Raw genomic sequence first — 7,139 nt, 5'->3', positions numbered from 1 at the left:
ATATAGAAAAAAATTAAGGTACTCAGAAATCTGGATGTTTGTACATTTACAGATTTTTATTAATGTCACATATTAAATAAAGCGCTTTTCACCTAGTCGTGTAGGATTTTCAAATTGTTTCAAAACAATTTGAAAATCCTACACGACTAGGTGAAAAGCGCTTTATTTAATATGTGACATTAATAAAAATCTGTAAATGTACAAACATCCAGATTTCTGAGTACCTTAATTTATATATATATATATATATATATATATATATATATATATATATATATATATATATATAATAGGCTATGAAATATATACGAAGAGAAAACCTCCCTGGGGATTTCTTACAAGCTAAAAATGGCAGTCGAAGCCTAAAACCACGAAAGAATATTCTTTCACTAAAGACATTCGAGTGAATAAAATATAGTAAACCCTATGCTTAAGAGTTTCGCTATTACTGACCAAATAGATCAACTAATAAGATAATTTTAGCATATAAGAAATCCACATGGTGGTTTTCTCTTCGTGTACGTTTCATAAACTATCATATTTAGAAATATTTATGTCTTATTACGCATGCTAGCCACTGGTAAATAATTATTTAGTAATTAGTATCCTTTTATTTATAGATATATGTCGCGAAAAGCCTAGTTGGAGGCCCAACTATCTGAGTTCTTTTACAGGGCTAAGAAAAACTGAAGGACCGTTACAATAAGTATGTGGATCTGAGAGGAGAAGATGCTGAAGAAAATCATAATTAACTCATCCTTCTGCACCTGTGTTTTCTTTTACCCAAAGCCAAGAACTTTTCAGTGCCCCCTCGTATTCACACATACACGCGCGCACGCAAATATATGATTGTGTGAATGTACGCGAATGTGTGAGGAGCAGTGAGTGGGCTAGTGGTCAGAGTGTAGCATTTATGATTCGTAAGATTGTGGTTTCGATTGTGGTATGCGTTGTGTTCCCGAGAAGGAACTTCGATCCTTTAAACGCCATTAGGTATTTACACACACACACACACACACACACACATGCACAAACATGCATACACATGCACACACGCACAGAGGCATACACACACATACATAGAGACACACAGAAAGAAAGAAAGAAAGAAAGAAAGAAAGAAAGAAAGAAAGAAAGAAAGAAAGAAAGAAAGAAAGAAAGAAAGAACGAAAGAAAGAAAGAACGAAAGAAAGAAAGAAAGGAAGAAAGAAAGAAAGGAAGAAAGAAAATAAAGAAAGAAAGAAAGAAAGAGAGAAAGAAAGAAAGAAAGGAACAAACAAACAAACAAACAAACAAAGAGAGGAAAATGTATTAAAGATAGCAAGATGGCGTGCAATCACAGAAAGAAAGAAAGAAAGAAAGAGAGAGAGAGAAAGAAAGAAAGAAAGAAAGAAACAAACAAACAAAGAGAGGAAAAATCTATTAAAGATAGCAAGATGGCGTGCAATCACAATTTGTATGGTCAGCAAGGTAGATATGTAGTTATTAAGATTGGGTTGATGGCTGGGGAGGGACGGACGGTAAGTAGTGAGGTGACTATGTGAGAATAACGGGTGGATGGGTGAATGGATGTGTGGTCAAGGTTAGAAAGGTTCGGTAGGCGGGTGTTCGTACGATTATTGGGTAGGGCCCACCCGTTCATTGTATGTACTCCGTTAACAAATAGATACATCAGTGCTTACACGGGCCATCAACTCGCACACAAATGATTTGATCTTTTCACCTCCCACCATTCACAACCATCAACTGTCGACCGTTTTTGTTTGTTTCTTTTCTTTTCTTTTCTTTTTTGTTATTTTGGTTTGTGCGTTTGTTGTTGTTATTGCTGTTGATGATGATGACGATAATGATGATGGTGTAGGGGATTGTGGTGATGGTGGTGATGATGATGATGATGATGATGATGATGATGATGATGATAGCAGCGTTCGTGCTGATAATAACAGGTATTCATGATGTTATTATTGTTGTTGCTGTCGTTAATGGTTTTGTTATTTTAGTGTACCCGATATCTTCATTAAAGTTTCAACCGGGTACATCACACTTCATTTCTAAATAAGGCTTCCTTTCCTTTTCTTTCCTTTCCTTTGCTTTTTTCTCTTTTATTTTATCTTGTATTTTTCTATTTTAGGGAAGTCCAGCTCCCTGCCCCCACTCATACTCAGATACCCGTACACATATACGCAGCGCAAATAAATACATGCGTGTCTAAGTGTACGTATAACGAATATGTGTGTATCGCGCGCGTACACACACACACATACATACATACATACATACATACATACATACATATATACATACATATAGACAGACAGACAGACAGACACACTGATAGATAGATAGATAGATAGATAGATAGATAGACAGAGAGGAAACGGTGTTTCCTAGGGTTAAATAACAGTAGCATTCTTCCCTTCCATGGGACGGTCACATTAAGCTGACAACATATTATCACTTTATCGTGCTGTTACTGCATAAATCTCTCTGAGAGATTTAGAAATGTATTATTTCTAAAATCTACCCGTGTATGTATAAACTGTGGGTATTGGAGTATCACTACCTTCTACGTGTATCTCCTATTTAGTACGGGGTATATTTTATTTATGGGGACGTACTCCTGTATTTTTCTGAGTATTGGTTTCTTCGGGTGCTTGGATAAAATGCGGATTTTAAGTCGACCTAGTGTGCCTCTATATTAGTCTTTGGCATGTTGATAGAGGATGGATGACTATTGTCTCAAATGTTCATTTAAGCTCTCCGCAATATATACATAATAAATTAGGGAAAAGAGTAGATAAAATCCAGGCAACATATGTTTCATAGCTAGCGAAACCTCAGAAGTAGTAAAAGTCCAAACGAGGGATAAAACGCTAGTTACTCGTCGGGCTAAACGCTAGCTACTCGTCGGGCCAAACGCTAGCTACTCGTTGGGCCAAACTAGAAGTCCATACGCTAGCCACTCGTCGGGCCAAAGATACTTTAATCAAAAGAACTTGTTTTGATTGGGGTATCTTTGGCCCGACGAATCGCTAGCGGATTACCCCTCGTTTGCATAATTACCACTTCCGAGGTTTTTGCTAGCTATGAAGCATATGCAGCCTGGATTTTTATCTACTCCATTTCCTAATTTTGGTCGAGCAAATCGACCCCAGGACTTATTCTTTGGAAGCTTAGTACTTATTCTATCGGTCCCTTTTGCCGAACCGCTAACTGACGGGGATATAAACACACCAGCATCGGTTGTTAAGCAATGCTAGGGGGACAAACACAGACACACAAACACACGCATATATATATATATATATATATATAATATAGGATAAAATCTTTATAAGAATTTATCAAGTAGTCAGCGTGAAAAAACCCATAAGGAAAAAAGCCCATCGTTTTTTTCCCGTAAATATATATAATTTATATAAGGGCATTACTATATAGTAGTGCCGCGCGCTTAGATGGACTTAATAAGTCAAAACTACCAAAAATAAGCACATATTTACCGAAAGCGAGGGAATGCAACTTTCAAAGTTAACCTCCTAAAAACATTTAACTTAACGGCAAACCACTGGTTTCATAATTGATACAGCAAAAACTATGTAGTAAGCTGCATCTTTTATTCATCAGTGCACGTATGGTCGAGACACATAAAGAATAAACAAAAATCAACATACCCTGATGTACCCAACACAGTACGATGACTTCTGTTCATCCCTATATATCTGTGAAAGAGGCGGGCTTTTTCAAATTACATCTCGGTAACACGTGCTTTTACAGAATAATCTTCAGCACTGAATATATTCTAATTATTTATAATATAATATAGGATAAAATCTTTATAAGAATTTATCAAGTAGTCAGCGTGAAAAAACTCATAAGGAAAAAAACCCATCGTTTTTTCCCCGTAAATATATATAATTTATATAAGGGCATTACTATATAGTAGTGCCGCACGCTTAGATGGACTTAATAAGTCAAAACTACCCGAAATAAGCACATATTTACCGAAAGCGAGGGAATGCAACTTTCAAAGTTAACCTCCTAAAAACATTTAACTTAACGGCAAACCACTGGTTTCATAATTAATACAGCAAAAAACTATGTAGTAAGCTGGTAGTTTTGACTTATTAAGTCTCTCTAAGCGTGAGGCACTACTATATAGTAATGCCCTTATATAAATTATATATATATATATATATATATACACACATATATACGACGGGCTGCTTTCAGTTTCCGCCTACCAAATCCACTCACAAGGCTTTGGTCGGCCCGAAGCTATAGTAGAAGACACTTCCCCAAGATGCCATTCAGTGGGACTGAACCTGGAACCATGTGGTTGGTAAGCAAGCTACTTACCACACAGCCACTCCTGTGCCTATTCAATGTAGATGGTCAACACTTTTGACACAATAAATATATTTAACGTCTCCGTCCAACATATTGAATTCTATACCAGATGTTTGCACTCTTGTGTGTGTGTGTGTGTGTGTGTGTGTGTGTGCGTGCGTGCGTGTGTGTGTGTGTGTATGTGTGTGTGTGTGTGTGTGTGTGTGTGTGTGTGTGTGTGTGTTACATGCTTCCAGCTGTTGTCACATTCAATAGAAGTCGATTTTACACTCCAGTAATGCAGATAGCCTTGTCCACATATACATATGCATATACATACGTATACATGAACGCTTTTTCCCTCTCTAACACATACAAACACACACGGATACACTCCCGTCCTACACAAACGCAGACATACATTCACACACACACACACACACACACACACACACACACACACACACACACACACACTCACATACATTTCTATATATTATACATTTACTTCATATTATTTCTTATGCACTGATTTCAAACCCCGACCCATGTCTTCCCCTAAAGAGCACATCAATCAGTCACACATAGTTGCACTCACTCTGTGTTTTATTTGGACACAAACAAGCTGCTTGCCGATAGTCAAATAGTCAATGTTTTTAAATATGTAAGTCTACCTATACACATGTTTATAGGTACATATTTGCACATACATACATACATACATACATATGTACCAGTGAAGACCTCAATAAAGTGTAAGCACAACAGACGTGATATAGTGATTTCGGATAGAGAAGAGAAACTGCGCACAGTTGTGGAAATTAGCTGCCCAGCGGATGTTAATATAAAGCTGAAGATTAGTGAAAAAGAGAACACCTATCCTGAACTATTGAGAAATCTGTAGTTACTCTATCCAGATTATAAGTTAAGGTTTATGCCTGTAATTATTGGGGCCCTGGGATATGTAACACACTGCCTAAATTCCAATCATGAGAAATTAGGCTTCTCAAAACCAGAAAGGAGAAAGCTAATTCGAAGACTACAGATGCATGCCATCACTGGAACTGTAAAAATCTGTAAAACCTACCAGAAGTTTATTATTTAAATATATATGAGCATGTCTAGATATGCAACTATATGCATGAGAATACAAACATAAAACATGCATACATACAAACAAACAAAAATACACTGTTGTTGATGTTGAAATTCTAATGAAAGAGCCTTGGATCTAGGTTAGAAACCGGTTCTTCCTCTACTGGCAAGAAATCTTGAAATAAACTGAATAGTCACATACCTACATACATACGTAGATTTTTGCATATATACATATATGTGTGTGAATCTGAGCATGTGTAAGTAACTACTGAAACAGCTGTGAGTGGATGAAGTGCTAATAAGCTTACAAGTATACTTTTAGTAAACAGACATCAACTTTGTTGAGTGCATAGACTCTGTCGTTTAAGCAAGGGAGGACTCTCCGTGGTACGAATACGAAAACATTTCGACTAGCTTCGTATGATTCATGCCAGTATTTCACGAGGATATATGACCGCTCATCTTACGTAGAAAGAGAAAATAAGAAAGATAGAAAGAAAGAGAGAAAGAAAGAAAGAAAGAGAGAGAGAGAGAGAGAGAGGGAGAGAGAGAGAAAGAGAAAGAGAGAGAGAGCAAGTAACATTTGTAGAGTTACTAATGGAAAATGCTATAACACGTAGATTTTCCTGGTTGACATACCAGTACATTCGCTGGCAGCACGTATTAAAATACTAAAATACAGAGACTGCTGCATCAATACTCCAAAAGCCAGTCCGCACGGAAAGAAGCGAGAACGAACAGCCCTAACAGATCAAGTGTGTGACACGAAACAATTCCCAGACGAGATAGAGCAAGAACCGCCGTGCATTGCAGTAATCCAGCCTCTGAAAACTGGTTCGAATACGATCAATTTCAGAACAGCTTCTAAATAATAACAATCGACTCAATCGAAAGTTTTCGATTATGCCAGCTTGATCAGAGAAGTCAGCATTGTTCCGAGCACTCTTTATGATGAATAACATAAGGTAGTGGTGGTCTACACAATCAAACCACCGATAAATGACAATCTTTTCGCTAACACCACAGAGCAGTGGCAATATTTAAAGTTTGACAAATGAAGTCGTACTATACAGAGTCGTCTTCCAGAATTTTCTCTTGTAAAGACAGAAGATAGCAGACGATGTAGATATGAAAAGGAATGGAGGCAACAAAAAAGATAAATGAGAATAAAACATTAAATATGGAGTAAAATAATGTTATTTCAAGAAACTATAATGCTTATATTTTAAGAAACTACACACACACACGCACACACACACACACACACACACACAAACACACACACACACACACACACACACACACACACACACACACACACACACACACACACACACACACATATAAATATATATATATATATATATATATATATATATATATATATATATGGAGGCATTCAAATATTTTACATATATCTTCATATATATATGTATACTTATGTTTAAGTATGAATGTCTACATGAATACAAACACGCACGCACGTACTCTCTCTCGCTATCTCTCTCGCGCGCGCACACATGCACACACATACAAAGAAAGGAAGGGGTTTAGATTCGTATTGATTTGAGAAAAATTCGAGGAGAAAACATAAGATTAGATAGGTGTGTATATTGATAGCAACTGAAGTAGTTGGGTCATTAAATTTGTTGCAAATTGGATGACTCATTGAGAAAAGATGTCTTCCGTACAAACAGCTGAGGAAAAGGAAAAAC

The sequence above is a fragment of the Octopus bimaculoides genome, chromosome 6 (genome assembly GCF_046866305.1).
Source record: "Octopus bimaculoides isolate indiv1 chromosome 6, ASM4686630v1, whole genome shotgun sequence".
NCBI classification, from domain to species: Eukaryota; Metazoa; Mollusca; class Cephalopoda; order Octopoda; family Octopodidae; genus Octopus; species Octopus bimaculoides.
Note: the sequence above shows the minus strand (reverse complement) of the source record.